This window comes from Perca flavescens, chromosome 22 (assembly GCF_004354835.1).
Source record: "Perca flavescens isolate YP-PL-M2 chromosome 22, PFLA_1.0, whole genome shotgun sequence".
Classification (NCBI taxonomy): Eukaryota; Metazoa; Chordata; class Actinopteri; order Perciformes; family Percidae; genus Perca; species Perca flavescens.
In genome coordinates this window covers 13,498,399-13,511,456 of record NC_041352.1, presented here as the reverse complement: position 1 = coordinate 13,511,456, position 13,058 = coordinate 13,498,399, and the positions used below count along the sequence as shown (strand labels likewise).

At 38.8% G+C, this 13,058-nt stretch overlaps 1 long non-coding RNA gene across 1 annotated transcript; it reads right to left on the bottom strand.

Moving 5' to 3' along the window:
• Nucleotides 1-11,214: 11,214 nt before the first annotated feature.
• LOC114549473 (uncharacterized) lies at nt 11,215-12,384 on the bottom strand. The gene is made up of 3 exons (XR_003691552.1): nt 12,293-12,384; nt 11,821-11,846; nt 11,215-11,589 (listed from the first exon to the last, which is right to left on the bottom strand). It is a non-coding gene; the product is annotated as an uncharacterized LOC114549473 (long non-coding RNA).
• Between the last annotated feature and the right edge of the window lie 674 nt (nt 12,385-13,058).

The following is a 13,058-nucleotide window of genomic DNA, read 5'->3' as shown; positions in this document are numbered from 1 at the left end:
ATCTGCCAATTATAAATTATAAATAAAAACTATATTCTAAAAAAAAAATGTGTACACTTAGTTGTCTCATGCATTACACCATCATCACTCACAGACTACTGTAGATTAAGCACCATACATGCAGAATTTGAGTCATGCCAAAGCTTGGAGTCAATGATGCACTTGACAAGATCCTGATCATGCTTGCCATTGTGTTAATAGATAAAATCATGGAGGTCTCAATGAGTTTCTCTCCGCAGTGGGTACAAATTGGCAGCTAATCCCATAGCTCTGGTTGCCTAATTTACAAAGACAATTCAGGCGGTTTTTAAATCCAACTCAGTGAAGCGGAGACTCTGGGGAAAGATTAGCATTGCTACCATCCTTGCTTTAACTTTAAATCGACTCTGGAGAAACGGAGTGAGTTCCTGGGTTGTAGAGGGGAGAGGAGAAGATGGGGGTGGGGTAATGGTGTCAGGTTTAGACTTGGATCTGTGGAAACACGGTCTGCATGATGATGAGGAGGTAGGCTTTGTTAACTACTGTGTCTGACAGGCCTCTCCAGGCATCTGAGGTGAAGAAACACAAGTGTTTACTCTCTGCCCGGTTCAGGATGATTTATTCATGGCACACACTGGTGGTCGCATGTCGTATGGAGATGCCTCCATCATAAAAACACTCATCTCTGCCTTCCACTGTTATTTTTATTTTTTTTAATTGCAGCTTTCCAAACTATTTATACTCAGAATTTAGTGGGAGAGATTTTACTTTGCTTGGAAAGTGCAACTTGTCATGACGTGACACGGCATGTCAGCAGGTTTGAATTTGCAGACATTGTGATACTCAGCGCGCTCACTTTGCAACCACGTACCCAGGATGTTGCCTACTTACCCAGAGTGCTTCTCTTGTTTTTGAAGGGAAGCTGTAAGGTGACAAAATGTCAAATCTGTTGCCGTTTCAGCAAACATCAACAACAAAACAAATCTTAACAAATTCAACGGAAATGTCTGCATATTTTGTCCCCTCAGTTTAAATCGTATTAATAATTCATCATGTGCATGAAATGCTACGTACGCAGTATGGCCGGGCCAACTGTCATGTCAGTATATTTATTAACAATTATATACAGAAGTATATAGGCTACGCAGGGTCTTGTGTCAGTGTGTTTGGGACACAGAGCAATTTGAATATGAAGAGTGTGCCAAGGTAGTATAGGGATTTAGGAGACAGCATTTTAACTTCAGTTCAACATGTTGGGAAATGCGCTTATATACTCGCCTATATACTTACTTGCCAAGAGTTAGTTGAATAGATTAATACTAGACTACTATCTTTCCGTTAAATATGAAGCTGCCGCCAGTAGCTAGTTATGTTATGTTTCATCTAAAGGGGTATTTAGGTAGTCAAAAAGAAGACATAAAGTACCTGACACACAAAATTGGGTGATAATTGTAATTACAATCATTTTCTGGATGCTTAAATTGCTGGGGTCAAATTGACCCCAAGGATAAATGATATTAGTATCTGTGAGTGTAACAGGATGATTAAAAGGAGGGTAGCTCATTCTGTCAGGCAGGAAATGTCTACCAGAATGGCCTACCTCCTCGATAAATGTGGTTAACATTATTGCTTTCTATTTTTTTTATATTATTTTTGGGTATTGGGTATTTTATTTCTATTTTATTAAATGCTCCACTATGTTCACCAGCTAGAAGCTAACTGTGTCTGTCTGGATGGTTGTTTTTATGCTGACGACAGCTGGCTTCTGCGGCAGAAAAAAGACTTTACGAGAGCGGTGAGAGTGAACCTAAACAGTAAAGTTGCGGGCCAGAAAGCTTAACAATGAGCTGAAACTCACTATAAAGCTCCATAAAGCTGAAGGTGTAGGAAGCTTTCAGGTGGTATAGGCCCATCCCTACGAGTGACCCCTGTTTAAAACATTGCCCTTTGATACATTATTGTAAAATAAATGTTGATTATATTTGCTTTAACCCTGTTGTCTTCGGGAAATATATCTATCAGAAACATGAGTTTCTTTTTAACAACCTAGTTTTGATTACCCAAAAATAACACGGATGGATGATTCCACACAACGGCTTCACAAGTACAACAAAAGATCGGATCTCTACTTTCACTGAATTTGGAGTGTTTTGTTAAATTTTTTTGCATTTGAAAAAGAAATTGAAATGTTTCGAAACAGTATCCTGACTGAACGTTGACCCCTTCTGTGATTATCCTTCCTTTAATATTAGTCTAAATAATTCATAATTTCAGCTTTTTTATCTCAAGGAATAGGTATAATTCCATTTATAAATTAGGTTTATTGACCATGAAATCCAAAAAGTGGATCCTCCTTGTTTAATTTTTTCTGGTGGGAAGGATTCTTATTTGCATTTGGATCATGCATTATGCCTGTAGATTGTAATTCAAAAACATGAATGGTCAAAGACAGCGTTTGCATTTCTTTCAGTGCATAATGTCAACACAAAAGTGCTCATTTGTGAGCAAATTTCTTCTCAGTGTGGTTCTTAGTTCGAAACTGTTTACTCTGGAGAATCCATCCATCACACGTCTGCTGTCTCAGACTGATGATCCATTCCTGCCATCTGGTGCGCTGCGTGGTGCACCCATTTTTCACCTACAAACAGGGATGATGTTGACAGCTTGAATTAGCCAGCAAACATATATATCGCTTTAAATTGTCATGCCAGGGAAACATCGGTGGGTCTAACTGGTAATGATAAAGCCGAGGTTACCTGCTGGCAACAGATGTCTTTGAGCCCAGAGTGAAAGGTTCAGCTCTATTAATGCTTGTGATCTCGTGCCAGCAGTGCCATTCACCACTGAGAACCTCTCCTTCTCCATCTATCATGCATTAGATGCCTCTGAACCCCAATTAGCCCTATTAGAGAAGGGACTGCCTTTATCATTATCAGGTCCCCACTGAAACAACAGCTCATTGTGGTATTCGTTGCGATCGTTCTTCACAGTTTCCTGTGTATTCGTGGAGTGCATGTTTGTTGAAGTTCAGCTTGGTAGCGACCACTTTGTGTGTCTCACACTGTTGGGCTGTATGGCTTCCAGATCAAAACGCCTTTCATCATGGTCTACTTCCAAAAGCAGCATCTCTCCCACACCAAGCAAAGATAGAATTTAGCAAACAAAGTGGTTCAAACTGTGAATACAGAGTTACCAGTCTCAGTCCCTCTTTCAGGAAAGAGCAAATACTTCACAATTCCTAAAAAGCGAGCATGGTTAATGACCAGAAAATGGCCGATCCAGATGGCCTCAGCTCCAGGGTGTCAGCAAAGAAGAAGCTGGCCAGCTTGATATATGATTGATAATCTGTCAAGATCACATTTTATATGATTAATGTATGATTTTATATGATCTATTATAGTGTTCTTTGTGATATTATTTGACAGCAGGAGGAAATGTAAACAGCAACTTGAGCTGCCAATAAACTACCTTTCAGAAAGATATCTTTATATTTAGGAATGGCATAGGCACATAGGATTTGAATGATAATAATATGCAGGAATTTTATGTGTTTATGTGCCTGTGTGCTTGTGCAGCGTGCATAGCCTCCAGTACAGACTAAAGGCCAAGGGGAGTCGTAAGACGGTCATAATTATGTCATTAAAAAGAGTGGCATCTGGAACTTGGGGGCCATCGAGTAACAGAGTATCCACCTCCTTTCCTCCTTTGCCCCCTGTGACAGTGACAATCAAATCTCATCCCCCAGCAATCTGCCCATCCCTCACGCGGGAGCAAGGTGTGTGTGTGTGTGTGTGTGTGTGTGGATGTGGTGTAGTGGTAGAAGGGCGGGGAGGGTGATGTGAACAGGTGGTGGCCATCAGTAAATGGATGGGGAAGGTTTTGAATGGGAAACTTGCCTCCATTCCTCACGGAGTACCTGGGTGTCTGCCCTTCGCAGTGGTCCAAGAGCCACAGCGAGGACGGGAGAGATGAAATGAGAACAGGTGGTGGTTTGTCGTTTAACGGGGAACGGAGTTCCCCTGTAGATCATCTGGAGAAAGCACAGCCAATAGAGCAGTATGGACTACGCTACCCTACTGCTCGCAGGCCTCAATGGGCTTCACACTGCATCCAAAACAAAAGAGCTTCACACAGAAAGCTAACACTGTACACTGCTGATTTGGATTATTTTGCACTGCCAGAAGACAATGAACAATATGTAATTAATGACATACCTGCCTCCAATCTGTCTTTGGTCAAGGGCCAACCTGCCATTATTTTGTACTTTGATTGAATTGCAGTCACACTCCCCACTCTTTGAACTGCCACTGTCCCACAAGTGCTCCCTCAGCTGAGATGTTGCATGGCAATTAACAGCTCCCTCACCTCTGAACGTGCATTACTCAGCAGGGCCCCGTCCGCCTCTGCTGCCATATCCTTTTCTCCTGCAGCACCTAATGCGTTGGCTACAGAAGCTCAGGGCCTTTTGAACCTCTAGTGCAATAATGAGCTCAATCTCTCAGTCCACCAGACCTCTGGTACATTGCACCTGCCTGCCACACAGCAAGCGTGACGAGCTTTGTGACTTTCAAATAGAGCCTCAGTCCAATGTAGCTGAAAGAAAGACATCCTAATTCTCTTTGCATATGCTTATATCCACTCTTTATTTAATTACATACCAGACAATTAAGCCACAGATGTAATTTATCTTCCCAGATGTGGTATTTTCTCAAGTAAAATGGGTATCTATCATTTTTAGTCTACGTGGCAGTGAGGCTCACAGATTTTACCTCTTTAGTCACAACTTCAGGATGACTGCATTCAGTCCAATCACTCAGATGTATGCTAATTGTGCTGCTTTACATCAGTGGCTGATATTCATCAAAATATCAAAAGCTAAATAAATTCTTTAGAGAGTAGCAACTTCTAGGGATGAACTAAAATCTTTAGTGTGTTCTTTTGGTGCCCAAGACACACGCTTTTTGTTGTTTCCTATTCATTAGAATATTCTCAGTTTATTGTTCTCAACTGTTCATAATCTATGTAAATATAGCATGCTTAAGTATATATTTTCTTTTTGGCTAGATACTCTCTTGTCTCATTTACACATACCCAAGACATTTGACAGGAATTTTGACAAACTTCTATCCCTTAAATGAACCTTGATTACATTATGTCAGTATGCATAGGAGTACATTTAAAGCAACATCTCTAAAAGAAATATGATTGATGATACTGAAAACGTGCATGATGCAAATCTACAAGTGGTACCCTTTCTTTCTTTCACTGCTTAAACTGTTAACTCAAAATAATGTTCTTTGTCTCTGTGTTTATTAGCCATTAGCTATGGCATGGCTCCAACACTTTGGTCCAGACTGAAATATCTCAATAACTATTGTGTGGATTGCCATGCCATGTTATACAGGCTTTCATGGTCTCCAGAGGATGAATCCAACAGACGTTGAATTATCCAACTCTTCCTCTAACACATTATCAAACATTTGCATGCTAACATGCTTAACATGCTTAATCATATATGCATTTATATTGTGAGCATTTTAACATTTAGCTGACTCTGTTAAATACATGTAGGCTGTAGACTCTTAGTCTTGTTAAAGTAACTATTTAGATGCAACGAAAAGTATCCACAGTGAGGTCTATTATCTACAGTAACTGGGACAATGCTTTAACCATCACGAACAAAAATTCAAATCTCTTCCATTGTATCAGAGTGGTGTCAGTAAACAGCAGTGGATATCTCTAGGTCTCTCCCTAGATACCACTAGAGTTAAAAGGGGAAACTATGTTACTTTGTAATGTGGTTGGGCCTGCCCTTTAAAATAAAGTGTTTATCCTCTGTGTACACAGTTTTCTCCCCTCTGATGGAGGAGATCAGAGGAGCGGGCTCTATCTCCAACATTGATGTAAATCTGAACAAGCACACACGGGTAGCTGGCTTGAAAGTGGGCCTGGAGGGAAGTCTTTTAAAATTAGATCCAAACTGAAAGGAATTGTGAGGGAATATATTGGCCAGTGCCTAAAACTTGTAGATATACAGCACAAGTGCATCTCTTCACCAGCTGATTTTCATCTCATGTTCGGTTATTAATCAGCACTTTAATGTCAGATGCCAGCATGATGCAGAGAAACAAAAGCTATTAAAGGTATGATGTGATTTTGCTTCATTTTACAGTATCAGATTGTGGAGGAAGACCAATTTAGTATCTGAACCATGACTTAGGTCATTTAAATTGCGTTAACATGATCTCCTCAATGGTTATATCAGCTCATCTTACTGACGTTGTCTCCAGCCAGCCATTTATTGAGTCCGTCTGTCTGTCAGCCCGTCCCTGCTTCTCTGGGATCCCTGCAGCCATGTAGACCCTGCTTGAAATCCTTCAATCCCATCAGGCTTTGCACGTGTCTCTTTGCCCAGCGTCTACCCAGATCAAGACAAATAGAGAAGTCTTGTCCTAAATCTGTCCACTTCTCTTCTTCCAAAAACAAACAGCAGCCGGAGAGAAGGGCAAGTCCCTTAAATACACCTTCACCATATAAAGGTGCTTAATGTAACATGGCATTGTGCATGAAATGCTCATTCATAATTCAAATTTAAGTTTTTAATGAGTGACTCCCAGTCCAGTAATACAACGCTCCTTCAATTGTTTCCAGTTTGTAAATAATGTAATGCAGTCTTGATGAGTAAAAGTGCATGGGCCATGCAATAGTAATGAAGACAGGGAGCGGGCTCAAGCAGACCTGAGATAATTCTGTTTGAGGAGGACGGTTAAATATCCACAGCTGTCATTAGACAGATCTACAGGGATGTGCTCGGATAAAAGAATATGTTCCTTTATTTATTCGTCTCACCAACTGTCAGGCGCTCAAAAGACTTGTAAGTTTGTTTAACGTCAGAGTGCAAATGAAGAGAAAATGCTTTGAGTGAGGTTTGATTGGAAACATCATTTGCAGATGGCAAGCTCACAGAAATGTTAATTTGAGTGTACATAATGGTGCAAAAAGGGAAAACGGAGTGTTTATTAACAGAGTGTATTTTTGGCATTTATGACTCAGCACTTACAAACCTAAGTACTAAAATCTGTCATTACAATACACATAAAGCTAGACTCAAAAGTGATTTCCTTGGCCCAACAGCAATAGCATTAACTTTTTTCTACAACATTTAATATTGTTATCTTTAGAAGCCCTTCGTCTTTCTTTGTTCAGGTCTCAAAGGTCGAAGCAGCCTCTTGAATCAGAATCAAAACCACTCGACGTACTGATTGAGCCTGATGAGGAAAATTAGTGTTCCTGAAAAGGGTGCCTCAGTGTTTCCTGTTTGAGTGAGAGGCTAAAGAGACATGAAGTGGCCTTTGTGGTGTGTGATGTAATTTCTGAGTAGAAAAGGAAAAAGTCTATCTAAACAGAAACAAAGAAAAGCACACTCATAACCGTTTAATATGACTTTTTTTCAGTTTAGTGTGTCAGTTTGAGTAAGTAGCTTAAGCCCATGCATGTCCGCTCCTCCTACTGAGGAGTGCCATTCAATTTTAAGTAATAAAATCCTTCCAAATCCCCTCGAGAAAAACAGCAGCTTAAGTAAGGTTAATGTTTACTATCCCTGCTTCCTCCACACACTGTGTAAGATTATATTGGAGGATGATATAATTTCTATCATACAAGCTGTGAGCTGTAAGGACATGAGTGGAAGGGACAGCAGGATGTGACCTATATGCATGTAATGGAATATGGCAATTTTTTTAATATGGAGCTTTTATTCTGATGGGTACAATATGTTATACATATCACAATCATGCATTTGCAGATAATTAATGTGACAAATAAATAGTATTAAAAAAGCTTTAAAAATGTGACATTTTGTATTTATTATTGAAAACAAACTTAGATTATTATGAAATGATATTGTTAAAATTGCATTCACACAAAAAGGTACAATCAGCCTGCCATGATTTTTGCATTATCCTATATGACCCATAGATGTCCTTGTTCAGCAAGTCATTCTGCACCGACCCTGTTCTAAAAATAAGTTACCTCTGCTTTAGAGAATAAAATGAAAATGCATATATTTTCTTTAGTAAGAGACTATTCTGACACAACATTGCATGTATGTCTGAAATAAAGATTTCAAGGTGGTTATCAGCATGTGTTTAACTTTTTATTTCCTTCTCCAAAATATTTTTCATAAATATAGATGTATATGATATGCAAGCCTTTAGTCAGATCAGGTCACAGTTAGGTCCAATTTATAGTTTTACAGCCTCTCTCCTGTGTTACTTGTATTTATTGCAGTACTTAATAAGGGTGTGTTGCAGAGGGAAGCCTTTTGGAAGCTGCAGTGCAGACTCATCTCCTCTGTAGCCTCTTAAAAGGTTTCAGCATCTGAGACACAAGTTGATCCAAGAAAACAAAGGCCAACGTCTCACTCTGATTCACACACATATTATAGAAACATAAAAATGTTTAATCATAATCCCCAGTTTCTGTGTTTTAAATGAATTGACCCAGACTGCCTGTAACAGATTTAACTTTGCAAGTATGATTAGCTGTCACGATTATGCATTATTTTGACTGCAGCTCAGCAGAGGGCTATTAAAGTCTTTTTTTAATAGAGCTTTCCCAACTGTTTCAAACTGTGTGTGAGTATTTAATGTGTGTGAGTTCTGTCACACAATCTCAAATGTTAAAGCCTCTGACAGGTTTTTTTAATTGCCCAAAAGTCATTATAAAAATACTAAAAACTGCTTTCTAACGAGAGTTTGAAATTCCCCATTTGGAACTAATCACAATATCACAACCTGTGGCTGTTTTGTTTATTTCAGAAATCGAGAAATCATTTTTCAAACTCAGATATACACGTTATACATAGGCCCATATAAAGCCTCTGTTAGCCCTTAAATGTCCATAAACCCACATTTAGAGGAGTAAATATGCAGTATGTAAGGCTTTTGGATCTATGAATCACAAAGGTAAAAAGACTGTCAGCTGCGGTGCTGCAGTGCTCAGATCTTAACGAGTGAGGAGACAAGAGGAATGTGGAGCAGACGTGGGTGGTATTTAAAACTACATATAAATAAATAAAAGGTGAAAATAAATAAATAAATCCTACCTACATCACTGAGCTGATAGCTATCTCTTGCAAGATGAATCCAAATAGAGCAAATGGAGGACAAGCTGCTTAATTTTCTTGCTTTAGCCTTGCATCTTTATATGGTTCTACTTAGCACTAAGTAGAAGCATATTTCATACGTGTGTACATGTTTTTAACCTGGTATAATTATCCATGTGCTGAGTGTGATTGCACCTGTGACTCATATAGGAGCATGTTTACATTCAGCGTGTCTCATTCATGCAAATATAAATGGTGGTATCACCTTCATAGACATTTAGGTTACCTTTCCTTCATCACTTTAGGGAATGGATACTTTAAATGGCAGCCATAAAAGAGCATGTTCCATCTTATTATTCAAATTGAGCTTTCAAACATATAAAAGGACCTCAAAAAATATGGATTTACAAGGCTGCTTATGACTGGCACTCCTACAAGAACAGGACAAAGACTTTTCATTGTTCATTTTGCAGCAGTTACAGGGACATTCTTCCTCAGAAGTGGCTCAAATAACCTAGTATTCACCTGTACAGTTCAAGTGAATGTGAAGCTTTGAAAGGAAGTAGTTACAGAGAATAGTGAACGAATAGCATCCTCCTCATCACAGAGAAACGAGAGAGGGTTCTATATAAACAAGGTTGGCACAATACATTATCATAAAGGATCATTCATTAACTTAACACTCTTGTCTTGAGTGAGAAAATCCAGATGCTCCAGTGAAGCTACTTTATAGCTGGTAAACCTTTCATGTTTTCACAATACTGTAGGTAAAGTAATTAAGGTGGGGCTGGTATAAAAATGTCAGGGTAATGGCTAAAGAGGGTTAACACAACCGTCTTCTCTAAGGAGAAGCCATGATGGATAGGGAGGAGCAGTGAAGGCCCGCTCCACAGACATCGCATCCATCCAAACTCTTGTCCAGCCCTGGGTTCTTAGATCTCCTTTCATCCACCATCACCCTCCACCCCTCCCTTCTGTTTGTACCAATCCACTCAGTGCCTCTCAATTTCACCCTCATCCTTCACTCAGTCACCAATAAATCATTTACCCTACTGGACGAGGTGTGCTCCTATAGAGGAGTAGATATGGGAGAAAACTGAGTTTATCTGTGTTTTAAGCCCCCAACGTCTCCTTCTAGGCAGCGCTGGAAGGCACTAGGATTAGGCAATGGTTATGGTTAGGGTTAGGGTTAAGGTTAGGGTTAGGTGACTTGAAGTCAATGGTCGCACCTGGAAGGAGATGTTGGGGGCTTAAAGCACCACTGAGCGAAAACAGAGGAGGTTGTAGCATGTTTGGCTTCCATAATTCTTTGAATTTCTGCAGACCTCTTAAATTTTGACTCAAGCTGTTTGTGTATTGCAATGAATTATCTTTTAAATCAGCTAAACTGTAAACCCAGATTTAGTTATAATTAAACTTTTTAGTGGTCACTAATTATTCTTTCATGTTTTGTTAAAAAAACATATTCATTACTAAACCACATTAGTTGTTTGTAATTATCAGCTGAAGTATGCAGTGCACTGTTGTGCGCTGATGTCGTGCAAAGGCTCATGGGAAGGAGAAACAATATGTTCTGAACAGTTTCTAGTTAAAGTGTGTTTTAATAATGTTCTGGGTGTGCATTTATGTTATCTGGGTTTTAGTTTTTTAGATTTAGTGTTCATGTTTATCTACATTTATTGTTGCACCATGACCGGACTGATGGCCACTGGGCAGTGAGAAAGCTTTCAGTGTCAAACACACAGATTGGAAATCAGTATTTCTAATAGTGCAACACAATATATTGGGAAAATGTCAATGTTTTATACTGAGTGTTCTCCTTTTTGTTGTATGGAACAAATGTACTAAATATTTTATTCTCAAAGTTGTATTGCCATAAAGGAAACATGTTTCCATATATAAGCAAATGATTTCTTTAGTAGCCTAATGTTTCATATTTTTTTCTTTGCATGCTTAACTTAACATGCTTATTTTAGACAACAATACTCCAGAAAATAATAATTTAAGTTTACTAATGATTTTTAGTAATGAATACTGATGCAAACTTGATTTGTCTACTGCATAAACTTACCACTCTGTGTTAATACAACTTGACCTGTTAAGTTTCACCTTGTTTAAGGCAACGGGTTTCCACGCAAATTTCTAGTAAAGTCAACTAATTTGGAATAACAGTGTATGATCAATATATCTTTATTATGAATGGATGACATGACTACATTTGTGTGAAAGGTGTCGATTGTAGTGATGAACCCACAGAGAATTATCATCATTACATCTCTGTCAAAAAGTCCTCCAAAACAAACGACTATATAGGATGCTTATGTCTACCCTCTAATACGACCCATAGGAGCGTTTGATAAGTTTGCGGCCCTAGAGTTTCCCGTTAGGTGTTATATGCACATAGCTGTGCTCTTATTTGCTCAGGTGTAGTGGTAGACGTCCAGTGAGAGCAGAGCAGAAGATGTACATAATAAGCCATATTCATCCAACTGACACTGGGCTCCCTGGGGACAGGAAATTGTAACCAATTATAAGAGAAGATGTAGCATGTCATGCTGTTATTATATGTAAGCTTATTAAATCATGATTCAGCCATAGGGACGTCCATTTATATGTGGCTCCAAAAAGGCCTATTCAGGACAGAGCTACTTGTAGCGTCCCCGGCTGAATAATGGTCTGGCTCTTTGTCACTGATGATTCAGAAAGCTTTATTGTCACTTTGTAACATTCCTTACTTGAATATCTTGAACCACCGTAAGAGCTGAGAAAAAGAACACAACACCTTTACTTTACATACAGTACATCATGAAGTGTCTCATTTAACCTTTTTTCCCCTTAACTTATTGACAATCTACACGAGTGTTTTCATGCTGTATGTGTTTAACTTCCAGTATCCATTAACTCTATTAGCAGACATCAACATAAGTTCTAATGAAACATCAAATTAATATATAAAATGCTGCTTCTTTTAAACATTATTTTACATCCACTTCACTGTAGCATCACTCAAATAACACCTTTTCATGTAACGTTACACAACGGCACATAACCAAGCAACGCCAACTACAGGCCAATACGGCAATATGTTAATATTAGCTTAACTTGCTAGCTCGTACTCTCCAGTTTCTGCAAACCATAAAACGGCACACCACAAAGTAACCAAAGTTATAAACAGTTGCTAAAGAAATGAATTGTAAACTAACGTACCTTGTGCCTCTAACAGCCAAGTGCTAAAACAATATAACTTTTTGCCGTTTGCCTTCGTTCGACCCCTTTTTTCTTCTCGTTTGTGGCTGCATGTTTACTTACGGATTCGGAGTTTTTCAAAATAAAAGCATTAGCGTCAAAAAATAAATAAATAACTAGAGAGACAATATTTGGGTCATTTACACTACTCCAAGCCAGTACAGAAACATTCTTATATTTAATTTGTTTGACACTTTTATAATGGACATTTACTGCTGATTTACTTTTCATTTTGTTTGAAAGGAACTTAAAGCTTTAGTGCGTGACTTTTTGATATTATTGAACGTCTGTTACATTCAAGCCATTGCCGAATAAATTGATACAAAGCTAATAAAGACCATGAGCTCCACCAAACTCTTTCTGTATTTCTCAGTATGGCTATGTTCAGAAGATTGTGTCATCTTCTGAAGAGTCCATCATGTTTTTCTAATCCTCCGTGTCCTCCTTGGCTACTAGCAACTGCGTGGAGGAGTGGTGGGGGTGGTGCGCAATCACAGAAGGCTTGTATCATGTGGATGCACTGACAGTTTTGTTGTCATTACTTAGAATTCCTCATGGGGGAGACAGAAACTATGCACTATAGTATATTAGCGTTTTCCCAAAGTTAAAGTTAATTTCTTTAAGCCCGATTTTCAATCTGATATTTCATTTGTTTCCAAAAGGCAGTGACATACAGTAAAATAAGCAGCTAAAAGCACCTCAAACAAAAGCAACCACTTTCTACCTC